Here is a 12,495-nt window from a genome sequence, read left to right on the forward strand (position 1 = left end):
ATTATTCTAAATGCACTCCACATGTTCCAGTAGTAAATATAGGCATGATAAAAAAATAAAATAAAATAGAAGATGTGGAGCAGACCCAAATGGAACTTATTGAAATGAAAAATAAACTATATAAAATGAAAAATACACTAAATGGGATTAAAAGTAAATTATACATGAGAGGAGAAAAGAAGAGTGAACTTGAAGACATAAAAACTATCCAAAATCAAGGAAGTACAGATAAGAAGTATAAAAACAATAAATACATAAATAAATTGATAAATAACTAGAGCATGAATGACTTGTTAAACAATATGAAATGGCCTAATACATGTTATTGACATTTAAGAGAAGAGGAAAGATAGCAGGGAAAAAGAAAAAAGAAATATGAATAAATAATAGTAAATCGTTTTCTAAATTTGATGAAAACTATGAACACACAGATCCAAGAAGCCCACTAAACATCAATCAGGATAAACCTAAAAATACTATGTCAAATTAGAGAACACCAGGGAAAAACAGAAATCTAAAACACAGTGCATACATAGAGAAAAAAAAAAAGCTAAGAATAACAGCAGATTTCCCATCAGCATCTATTCACGTGAAAGGACAATAGAGAGACATCTTTGACATACTGACAGAACACTATCAACATGGAAGTCTTTACCCAATAAAAATATCTCCCCAAAATAAAGGCAATATACTATTTTTTAATTAAAAAATATGAGAAAGGCTGGGCGTGGTGGCTCATGCCTGTAATCCCAGCACTTTGGGAGGGCAAGGGAGTTGAATCACAAGGTCAGGAGATCGAGACCATCCTGGCTAACATGGTGAAACCCCGTCTCTACTAAAAATACAAAAAATTAGCCAGGTATGGTGGCTGGCACCTGTAGTCCCAGCTACTCGGGGGGCTGAGGAAGGAGAATGGCATGAACCTGGGAGACGGAGCTTTCAGAGAGCCAAGATTGTGCCACTGCACTGCAGCCTGGGTGGCAGAGCAAGACACTCTCTCAAAAAAAAAAAGAGAAAATCCATCTTCATCAGATATGTAGCTTAAGAAATGTTAAAGGAATTTCTTCAGGCAGAAGGAACATGTTGTCAGATGGAAATGTAGATCTACAAAAAAGAATATGGAATGCCAGAAATGATAAACATAAGAGAAAATACAGAACAATGTTTTCTGGGCCAGGTGCCAATGGCTCATGCCTGTAATCCTAGCACTTTGGGAGACCAAGGTGGGTGGATCACTTGAGGCCAGGAATTTGAGACCAGCCTAGGCAAGATGGCAAAACCCTATCTCCACAAAAATACAAAAAATTAGCCAGGCCTAGAATCCCAGCTTCTTGGGAGGCTGAGGCACAAGAAGGATTTGAATCCAGCAGACAGAGGTTGCAATGAGCTGAGATTGTGCCACTGCACTCCAGCTTAGATGACAGCATGAGACTCTGTCTCAAAAATAAATAAATGAATGAATAAACAAATAAATAAATACGTAAATAAAATAATATTTTCTCATTTGATAAGCTATTTATAAATTAACATATCATGGAGTTTATAATGTATAATATTAAAATGTAAGGCAGAAACAGCACAAAAAAATAGAGGAAATGAGGCCTGGCACAGTGGCTCATGCCTGTAATCCCAGGACTTTGGAAGGCCAAGGCAAAAAGATCACTTGAAGCCAGGATTTGTAGCTAGGTGACAAAGTGAGACCCTATCTTTACAAACAAATTTAAAAATTAGCTGGACATGGTGCTACATGCCTGTAGTCCTAGCTACTAAGAAGGCTGAGGCAGAAGGGAAGAAGGATTTGAGACCAGGAGTTCAAGGTTGCAGTGAGCTATGATCACCCCACCACACTCCAGCCTGGGATAGAGGGTGAGATCCTGACTGAAAAAAAAAGAAAGAAAGAAAAGAAAAGAAATGAGTAAAAGAAGTTTGAGAAGCATAATTAATAACAGAGGAGATAAAATGGAATCAACTCCCCCCCACCGCAAAAAAAACTCAATTAATCAATACAATTGCAGTAGGAAAAGAAAAAAAAAAAAAGCAAAGAACAGATGGGATTAACAGACTTTAGCCATCATCAATGGTAACATTAAATGTAAATGTCTACAGTCTAACACTCCAATTAAAAGACAGAGATTGTCGGATTGGAGAAAACAGCAAGACCTAAAGAAACTCACTTGAAATACAAACACACTGGTATGTTCAAAGTTAATGGATGGAAAAGTAAACCATAAAAACACTAATCAAAAGAAAGCCAGTGACAATATTAATATAAGATAGATTTTAGAATAAGGAATATTACCAGAGAAAAAAGCAATATTAAGAAGTACAAAGTAAGGCCTGGAATGGAGTTTCATGCCTGTAATCCTAGCACTTTGGGAGGCCCAGGTAGGAAGATTGCTTGAGGCCAGGAGTCTGAGACCAGCCTGGACAACACACCCAAGACCCCATCTCTATGAAAAATAAATTAGCAAGGAGTAATGATATGTGCCTATAGTTCCAGCTACTCAGGCAGCTGAGGCAGGAGGATTGCTTGAACCTAGGAGGTTGAGGCTGCAGTGAGCCATGATTGCACCACTGCACTCCAGCCTGGGCAACAGAGCAAGAGCTTGTCTAAAAAAAAAAGATAAAGTACAAGTAAAGATCAATTATAGTACCTTGTTTATTTTCTTCCTAAAATATCAAAGCACTTTATCAGTATGGCAAAAGACATGCCTTTTTTTTTATTTGTAATTTCTGTCCCCTCGTTAGATACTGCAATAGTCCCTTGGTTTCTGCACATTTCCACACCAGCTTCTCAACTTCCCAGTCAACTCTACATGTTCTTCCCATCCTTCTGATACTTCCAATACTCCCAATACTGCCAATATTTCTACCTCTTTGCATATGTTAGCCAAAGACAATTTTTGTTGTTAAATAAATAAATAACCAACCTAGCTAATGCCTAATTAATTCCACAATTTTTTTAAAAAGTCTTCATCAGATCAAGTTTTTTTGAGATGTGGCAATACTTAGGTATTCGTTAAAAATCATAGAAAAGAAACTAATAGAAAAATTTTATCAAAATTATTATTCTTCTGTTCTTTGGTAAATTTTAAGAAAAGATAAAGCATGAATTAAATAATTAAATATAAGTGTTCAGACAAACTATTCTATCTGTGTAATTACAAGCACTTTAAATTAGAGAAAAACACAGTTAAATGAATATCTAGAGAATGTAAATTCTGGATGCAAAATATTCTCTGAACAAACATCACAATTTATATCTTGCAGTTGCACCATTTGCTTTTACTAATTTACCAATTTTCCAACAAAGAGTCAAAAATAATGTACCAGAATTATCATTAGGCCCCTTGTGAACTTCAGAGCAAGAAAGCTAATTTGATTAATGTAACATTTTCCACTTTTATATTATCAGTGCCAAAAAGTTAGAAGAATAAACATGGCTCTACTCTGAGCTATTAATCTACTTTAACATTTAGTCACACTACATGATTATGCAACAACAGCCAAAATGAAACTGTTGGGAATAAAAATTCCGAAGCTGATGACCTAAAGCTTACTAAACAGAGAACACTGTTCAGTTTAAACATTAGGCAAAAAAATTCATTTTGAGTAATACAGCAGCATTTACAACTATAAACAAGTATTTTAAATGTAGTCTGAAAATACTTCCTTGTTGGGCATACAACCCATCAAAGGATCATTTCTCAATTTTTAAACATTAGTTTATATTAGCATGGGTGTACGTTACCTACAGAGTTTTTATTTTGTTTTTTCAGTTGATGGTAGAAGTGCTTACCATTGACACAGCTTCTTAGGTCAGGATAAGCATTAGTTGACTAATGTGCAGCAGTGAATAACCCAGTTTGAAAAGAGAGAAGACACACTGAAAATAAAAACGAACATAATCTTCTTGGAGTAGACACATATACTTGATCTGAATTCATGGTAGGAACTGTCCCAAGAGGTAGGATATTTATGCTCCTGTGTATTCACAAGATTCAGTCTTCAAAATGCAACACTAAATGTTTCCATCTACCTTTCTGAAAAATTAAAAATCTACAAGCAAGACGGCAACAGATACAGAATCATAAAAAATAGGTCTGTGACAGCTTCTTCTCTCTGGAGAAGAACCTTAAAGTCAGAAGTGAAAAAAACCTTGGTTTAGCACAGAAATTTATTGTCATATAAGTCTATGTTTTTAATTCCATAGCAGAAACGAGATGTTACCTTCAAATCTATTGACCAGAGTCTGATTTATAAAGTATACATATTTAAGTCAATACAATCAGTTTGTGTTTCTACTTGCTATAGAAACACAATACAGCCTGCTATAGAAACACAATTAAACCCTGAGATTAATACAATAATGTGTGTATAATGCTTCTATATTACAAAACAGGTTTACTTCATTCCCTTCATTCTTCACTACAACCCTGTGAAATCAGATATAGCAACGTACTAGCAATATCTACTAGGAAACTAAGAAATAACAGCTGGAATTGTAAAGATGAAATACTTTGCAACTTTAACGTAACTAGGAGTTTCTTATTGCCAAAAATATATTTCTTAAGAGGCACTAAAGACACTATATGTATTACTTCATTGTTCAGACAGTCACTGGCTTACTATAGAAAAAAAAGGTGTTTTACTTAGCATTTGCCGAGTAGCAAACCATCCCCAAAATTAGTAGCTTAAATAATCATTGTATTTTTCTCATGATTTGTGGGTCAAATATTTGCAGAGTTTGGTTGAGTTGTTTGTCTCTGCTGCCAATGGAGTCAACCAGTATGGCTGGGGCAGGGGACTGCGTCCAAGATGGAGCTAACGTTCTTTGGCATCTCTCTTTCCATATGATAGATCATGCTTCAAAGTTCTCCATGTGGGTGTTTCTCTTAGCATGCTGGTCTTAAAGTGGCACTTCTTTCATAACAGCTAGCTTGTAAGAGAGAGAAAGCAAGCTGCCATGGCAGTTATGGGACATTGTATCACTTCTATCATATTCTATTGATCAAAGGGGTCCCAGGGTCCACCCAGATTCAAAGAGTAGGGTGTGGGTGGGGGATTTATTCTACCTCTTGATGAGGACACAGCAAAATGACACTGTAGAAGGGTATGTGGAATGGAAGACATTTTTGAACCATCTTTGGAAAAATACAATGTATCACAGACAGATTAAAAGATTCATTTGAAGTCAGTATGTGTTTAAGTTACCTATGGCTGCTATGACGAATTACCACAAATTTAGTAGCTTTAAATCATAAAAATTTATTGTTTTACAGTGCCGAGAGTCCAAAACCAAAGGGCTAGCAGGGATCCATTCCTTCTGGAGACTTCAAGGAAGAATCCCTTTCCTTGCCTTTTCCAGCTTCTAGAGGCTATCTGCATTCCTGGACTCATGGCCTCATCCTTGTATGTCTACCAATTCTTGCTTTGTCATTCCATATCCTACTACTGACTCTAGTCTCCTGCCATCCTGTTATAAGGACCCTTATGGTTTTATCGGGTACTCTCAGATATCCCAGGATAATGTCTCCATGGAAAGATCTTTCATCACATCTGCAAAGTCTCTGTTTGCCATATAAGGTAACAGTCACAAGTTCTGAGGATTAGGACATAGATATGTTTGGGGAGGGGAGGGGCAGGCAGGTTGGAGGAAGGAGGTCATTATTCAGCCTATCATGGTGAGTTAGAATATTTTCCCAAGTAAATCTTAGCTTACACATCATGGGGGTGTTTCTGGAGCCCCTATCTGAGTCCACTTTGTGTTGCTATAACAAAATACTACAGACTGGTTAATTTATAAAAGAAAGAAATTTACTTCTCCCAGTTCTGGAGACTGGGAAGTCTGATATCAAGGTGCTTCAGCATCTCATGAAGGCGATCTTACTACACCATCCCACAGCAGATGGCAAAAGAGTTAGGGGGAAAGAGCAGGAGGCTGAACTTGCAGCCTCAAGCCCTTTTATAATTGGTGTTAGGCCATTCATGATGGTGGAGCCCTAATAACCTAAACACCTCCCATTAGGCCCCACCTCCCAACACTGTTCCATTGGGAATTAAGTTTCCAGCACATACTTTTTGAGGGTCACATTCAAAGCCTAGCATTTGCTCCAGCCCCCAAAATTTATGTCCTTCTCATGTGCAGAATACATTCATTCCATCTCAATAGCCCTGATACGGTTTGGCTGTGTCACCACCCAAAATCTCATCTTGAATTCTAATCCCCACAATCCCCACGTGTCAAGGACAGACCAGGTGGAGGTAATTGAATCAGGGGGGCGATTTTCCCCATGCTGTTCTCATGATAGTGAATGAGTTCTCATGAGATCTGATGATTTTGTAAGTGTTTGGTAGTTCCTCCTGTGTTCATTCTCCTTCCTGCTGCCTTGTGAAGAAGGTGCCTTGCTTCCTGATACTGTTTGGCTGTGTCCCCACCCAAATTTCACTTTGAATTGTAATAATCGCATGTGTCAAGGGCAGGGCCAGATGGAGATAATTGAATCATGGGGGGCAATTTCCCCCGTACTGTTCTCATGGTAGTGAGTAAGTCTCACAAGATCTGATGATTTTATAAATGGGAGGTCCCCTGCACAAGCTCTCTTGCCTTCCACCAGGTAAGAAGTAACTTTGCTCCCTATTCACCTCCTGCCATGACTGTGAGGCCTTTCCAGCCACGTGGAACTGTGAGTCTATTAAACCTCTTTTACATTACAAATTACCCAGTCTCAGGTATGTCTTTATTAGCACCATGAAAATGAACTAATACACTTTCCCTTTGCCATCTGCCATGATTCTAAGTTTCCCAAGGCCTCCCCAGTCATGCTGAACTATAAGTCAATTAAACCTCTTTTTTTAATAAATTATCCAGTCTTGGGTATGTCTTCATAATAGTGTGAAAACAGACTAATACAAGCCCCAATGTCTTAACTCATACTAGCACCAACTCAAAAGTCCAAAGTCCAAAGTCTCATCTAAATCAGATATGGGTAAGACTCAAGGCATGATTCACCTTAAGGCAAACTCCCACCAACTATGAGTTTCCAAAATGCAATGAGATAAGCATGATGAACATTTCCATTACAAAACAGAAAAACAGGTAAGAACAGTAACTGGTCCTAAGGAAGTCCAAAACCCATTAAGAAAAACAACATAAAACATTAAATCTCTAATATAGTTTTCCTTGACTCTATGTCCTGACCTCTGAGCACACAGGGGTAGGAGTTGAGCCCTCAAGGCCTTGGCCAGCCCATCCCTATGGCTTTGCTGGGTGTAGGCCATGCTGTGGCTCTCAAAGTTTGGAGTCTTGTGACTGCAGCTCTCCCAGACAGAAGTTGCATACTGGTAGCCCTGTAGTTCTGGGCTCTTGGGGCTTCCCAACTCCCATGGCTTCACTAGGCATTGCCCTGGTGGGGGCTCCCTACAGTGGCTCTGCTGCTGTAACAAGTCTCTGCCTGGGCACCCCCAGGCTGTCCATAATAACCTTTGAAATCTAGGGGGAGGCCACCGTGACCCCACAGCTCTTGCATTCTGTGCACCTGCAAAATTAACACCACATGAATGCCACCAAGGCTTATGAGGTATGTACATTCCAGAGTGGTGGGTTGAGATGCACCTAGGCCCACTTGAACCATGGTTGGGATGGCCAAGGGACACTGTGCTGAAATTCAAGCAGCAGAGTCCCTAGGTCATACAGAGCAGTGGTGGTCCTTCAGGTGCCCCTCTGGAAACTGCATCAAGGTCCTGCTCTGGGCCAGTGATGGGAGAGGCAGCCTCAAAAATCTCTCAAATGTCTTTGAGGTCTTTCACCCATTGTTTTGAAAGACAGCACCTGGCTCCTTTTACTTACTTATTTATTTATTTATTTATTTTCATTTCAACAGGTTTTTGGTGGAATAGGTGGTGTTTGGTTACATGTATAAGTAAGTTCTTTAATAGTGATTCCTGAGATTTTGGTTCATCCGTTACCCAAGCAGTGTACACTGTACCCAATATATAGTCTTTTGTCTTTCACCCCACTTCCACCAGTTCTCCCGAGTCCCCAAAGTCCATTATATCATTCTTATGCCTTTGCATCCTCATAGCTTAGCTCCCACTTATGACTGTGAACATACAATGTTTGGTTTTCCATTCCTGAGTTACTTCACTTAGGCTAATGAGCCCATGGCTCCTTTTTATTCATGGTAGTCTCTTTGGCAAATGGTAACTTGGGACACACCCTTGGTTTGCTCTCCTAAAGACCTTTTCACTCTTTATATGACCAGGCTGTGAATTTCCCAAATATTTTTGCCCTGATTCCCTTTTAATTATAAATCCCATCTTTAAATCATTTCTCTTTTTCTTATATATTACTGTATGCAGTTAAAAGTAGCCACAAAGGCTGGGCACGGTAGCTCATACCTGTAATCCCAGCTCTTTGGGAGGCCAAGGCACACGGATCAGTTAAGGTAAGGAGTTTGAGGCCTCCTGGCAAACATGGCAAAACACTGTCTCTACTAAAAATACAAAAATTAGCCAGGTGTGGTGGCACACGCCTGTAATCCTAGCTACTCGGGAGGCTGAAGTACAAGAACTGCTTGAACCTGGGAGGCAGAGGCTGCAGTGAGCCAAGATCACATCACTGCACTCCAGCCTGTGTGACAAAGCAAGACTCTGTCTCTAAATAAATAGAAAAATAAATAAATGTAACCACACAGTTCCGTCAATATTTTCTTAGAAATCTGCTATCCTAGTACTTATCTCTTAAATTCAGCCTTCCCTAAAGCCCTCAGGCATGGAGATAATTCAGTCAATTTCTTTGCCACCTTGTAACAATGTTGGTCTTTACTCTAGTTTCCAGTGCTTTGTTTCTCATTTCCATCTAGGATCTCATCAGAATGGCCTTTAGCATTCATATTTCTACCAACAGTCTAATCACGACACTTAAGTAATCTCTAAGAAGTTACTTTCTTTTCCTGCATGTCTTCTCTTTTTCTGACCCCCTCACCAGAATCATCCTCAATGTTCCATTCACAGCAATCTAGGCTTTTCCTAGCCTGCTCCTCCAGATTCTTCCAGCCTTTAGCCATTACCCACTTCCAAAACTGCTTCCATATTTTCAGATATTTGTTATAGCAGCAACCCAATGTCTGGCACCAATGTTTTGTCTTAGCCCTTTTTGTGTTGCCATAACAGAATAGCACAGACTCCGTAATTTATAAAGAAAATATATTTTTTACTGTTCTGGAGGCTGGGAAGTCCAATATTAAGGTGCTAATCATCTGGTAAGGGCCTTCTTACTGCATCATCCCATGACAGAAGGTAGTAAGGCAAAAGGGTAAAAGAGATAGAGAGGGGAAGGGAGCCAAACTCAGCCCCAGTAAAATCTAAGTAGTTTTAGGTCTCGAGTAGTCTTATCTTTGGTTCATGTGTCCTTCCTCTTGAATCATCTACTCTCAGACTTCATTTATTCTAGTGTGAATGCTTCATTAGAATCGTTTTTGAGAAGCTTCATTTTGCATCTCTGGCAAATTTTACAGTGAATAACAGCCAAAATTTGAAAGCTCTGAGGCTGGAGACCCAATTGAAATGTTTCATATGGGTTTAAAACCCCAGGCCAGACTTCATTAGCTTAAACACATAAGGCACATTATATAGAAGCCTACATTAATATTCATGATAATACTTTCATGGAAAAGTGCATTCAGAATTAAACTGTGAAGAGCCATTTGCTTTGCTACTCCAAAGCAGTGCAATACAGAACCCTCATATTCCCACTTCTCTTTCTTACCACACAACAGGAATAGTAAAAATTGAGGAGGGTAAACAGGAAGGTGAAAGCTGGAGGGAGATTGTCTCTGCTTCTATAAACTGATGCAGAAGCTCCCACAAGAAAAGGGATTAAAAACAGAAATTAGGCCCATATGAGAGAAAGGCTAAGAAACAGACCCTTTCCAGCCTCTTAGGAAAAGATCTTGCTACATGTACCTTTACTTGTATTTTTCACCATTAGTTTTATTAACAATCAAACTGGTTTCCTTTTGCCACTTTCTATAGGCACCACTATCCTAGCTATCTTGATTTGTCAATTCTAAAAAATAGTTCAAACAGCCACTGACTCCTAGACAAAGGTTGTATTGGAATTATAATGGATCAAGAGTCAGGTAAAATTTTTATTTCTCCAAGAAACTACTTTATACTCCTCTATCTTTAAGTCACAGAAGAGGCATCACATAAAAGGCTGAATGTTTGCTTGTTTTGACTGGAGGAGCACAAGGCTGAGTTATTCATACCCTACCCCTTTGACAGTATATTATGATTGCTGGTCTTTGAAAGGCCCATCACTTGCTTTCAAAAAATACATATATATTCCTTTCTATCTCTATTTCCTCCATTTCCACTTTCATTCACCCTTTAGGCAGTCATTCTAATGGGTTATGTGGTTTTTGTCTTTTTGTTTGTTTGTTTTGTTTTGTTTTTTGTTTCTTTGTTTTTTTCTTTGAGACAGAGTCTCTGTCGCCCAGGCTGGAGTGCAGTGGCACGATCTTGGCTCACTGCAAACTCCACCTGCTGGGTTCAAGTGATTCTCATCCCTCAGCCTCCCCAGTAGCTGGGATTACAGGCCTCGCCACCACTTCTTTCTTCCTGGCTAATCTTTATGTTTTTACTAGAGATGGGGTTTCACCATGCTGGTCAGGCTGGTCTCGAACTCCTAACCTCAAGTGATCCATCCTCCTCAGCCTTCCAAAGTGTTGGAATTACAGGCATGAGACATCATGCCCAGTGGTTTTGTGTATTTTTAAAATTTGCAAGTGTTCTTGAAAATATATATTTACAATTTCATGTCAATATTTTTTTTAATGTGTGTAAATGGTTTTGTGTTATATATCACATCCTCTAATATTTTTTCTCAGAACTTGGTTTTTATAATCAATCCATGCTGCTACATATAATTCGTTGCTACTAACCACTAAGTGTTACACCACAATATGCAACCACCACTTTATAATTCTCTCTACCCATGATAAGACACTCAAATTACCTCCAAATTTCTACCGCTACAAGAAGGTGGAAAATACATCCTCATGTATGTCTCCTTAGTACCTGCATAACAATTTCTTTGGAATAGATACCCAGCGGTGGAATTGTGTGATCATTAAATAGGAATGTACTTAATGGCTCTGCAGAGGTACGTTCTCACCAGTGGAGTATAAGGATTTCTACATCCTTGCTTTCTAATTTTTGGCAGACTAATAGGTAATAAAGTAATATCTCATTGTTTTTCTGATTTCTAAGGAGCTGGAGCATATTTTCATGTCATTTTCCAAATCTGAAAGTTTTCTTCTTTGAAAATTTTCCCTATTTTTTTTACCATTTTTCTATTGATCCTTATTTGTTTTTCCTGCAGATTTGAAAAAAATTAAACATTTATAAATATCATCTCTTGATATTTATATTTTTGATATTTATTTGACAGAGACAGATCTGTCATTTGTCTGTTAATCTTACTATTCATGTCTCTCTTGTAAGATAAATTCTTAATTTTGTTATAATCCAATTTATTATTTCATCTTACAGTTTGTGAATTTAAAATTTTCTCCCATGCCATCAGTCACAAAGATATTCTCCCATATTGTTTCTTTAATTTCATAGTTTTATTTTAACATTTTTGTCTTTATTCCATCTAGAATTCACCTTTACACTTGGTGGTAATTAGAAACCCACATTTATTTGTCTGCTAATAGCTGGCCACTCTTCACAATACCATCTTTAAATAATCCACAGTGACTTACACTATCATCTTTATCAAATATTAGGTTGTCATAGATATGAGTCTTTCTCTGAACTTTCTGTTCAGTTTCATGTTCTGAAAATACCATATAGTTTTATTTCTATAGCTTTGTATTATTAGTATTTGATAAGGTATTTCTCTCTTTTATATTTTAGACATGTGTGGATTTTTAGTCCCTCACTTAAATTTTAAAATGAGTTTACTGAGTTTCTCAAAAATATTTTTTTAAACATATTCTGAATATGTAAATTTGAGGATGGCCACACATAGTAGCTCACACCTATAATCCCAGCACTTCGGGAAGCCTGGCCGGAGGATTGCTTGAGCCCAGGAGTTTGAGACCAGCGTGGGCAACATAGTGAGACCCCATCTCTAAAAATATAAAATATAATAAAATAAAATCAATTTAATCACTTTATAGCATCACTCAATTCAACATCATGAAATATCTTTCCATGGTTTTAATTCATTTTCTATGTCTTCAATTTGAGTATTAACATTTTCTCCATAGGGTTTTTATGTGTTCTTAAGATATTTCTAGATATTTTATGGGACTTGCTGCTATTATGAATGGCATCATCTTTTTAATTTCTACTAGACTATTGCTTGCATAAAGAACTACTATGGATTTTTATAGGAGAGTCATAGAATTATCTGAATCTTTTATGTACTCTTATATTTTGTCTATGGATTCTATTTTTTTCCAGTATTATATCAATTAAAAG

Source organism: Pan paniscus, chromosome 2 (genome assembly GCF_029289425.2).
Source record: "Pan paniscus chromosome 2, NHGRI_mPanPan1-v2.0_pri, whole genome shotgun sequence".
Taxonomy (NCBI): domain Eukaryota; kingdom Metazoa; phylum Chordata; class Mammalia; order Primates; family Hominidae; genus Pan; species Pan paniscus.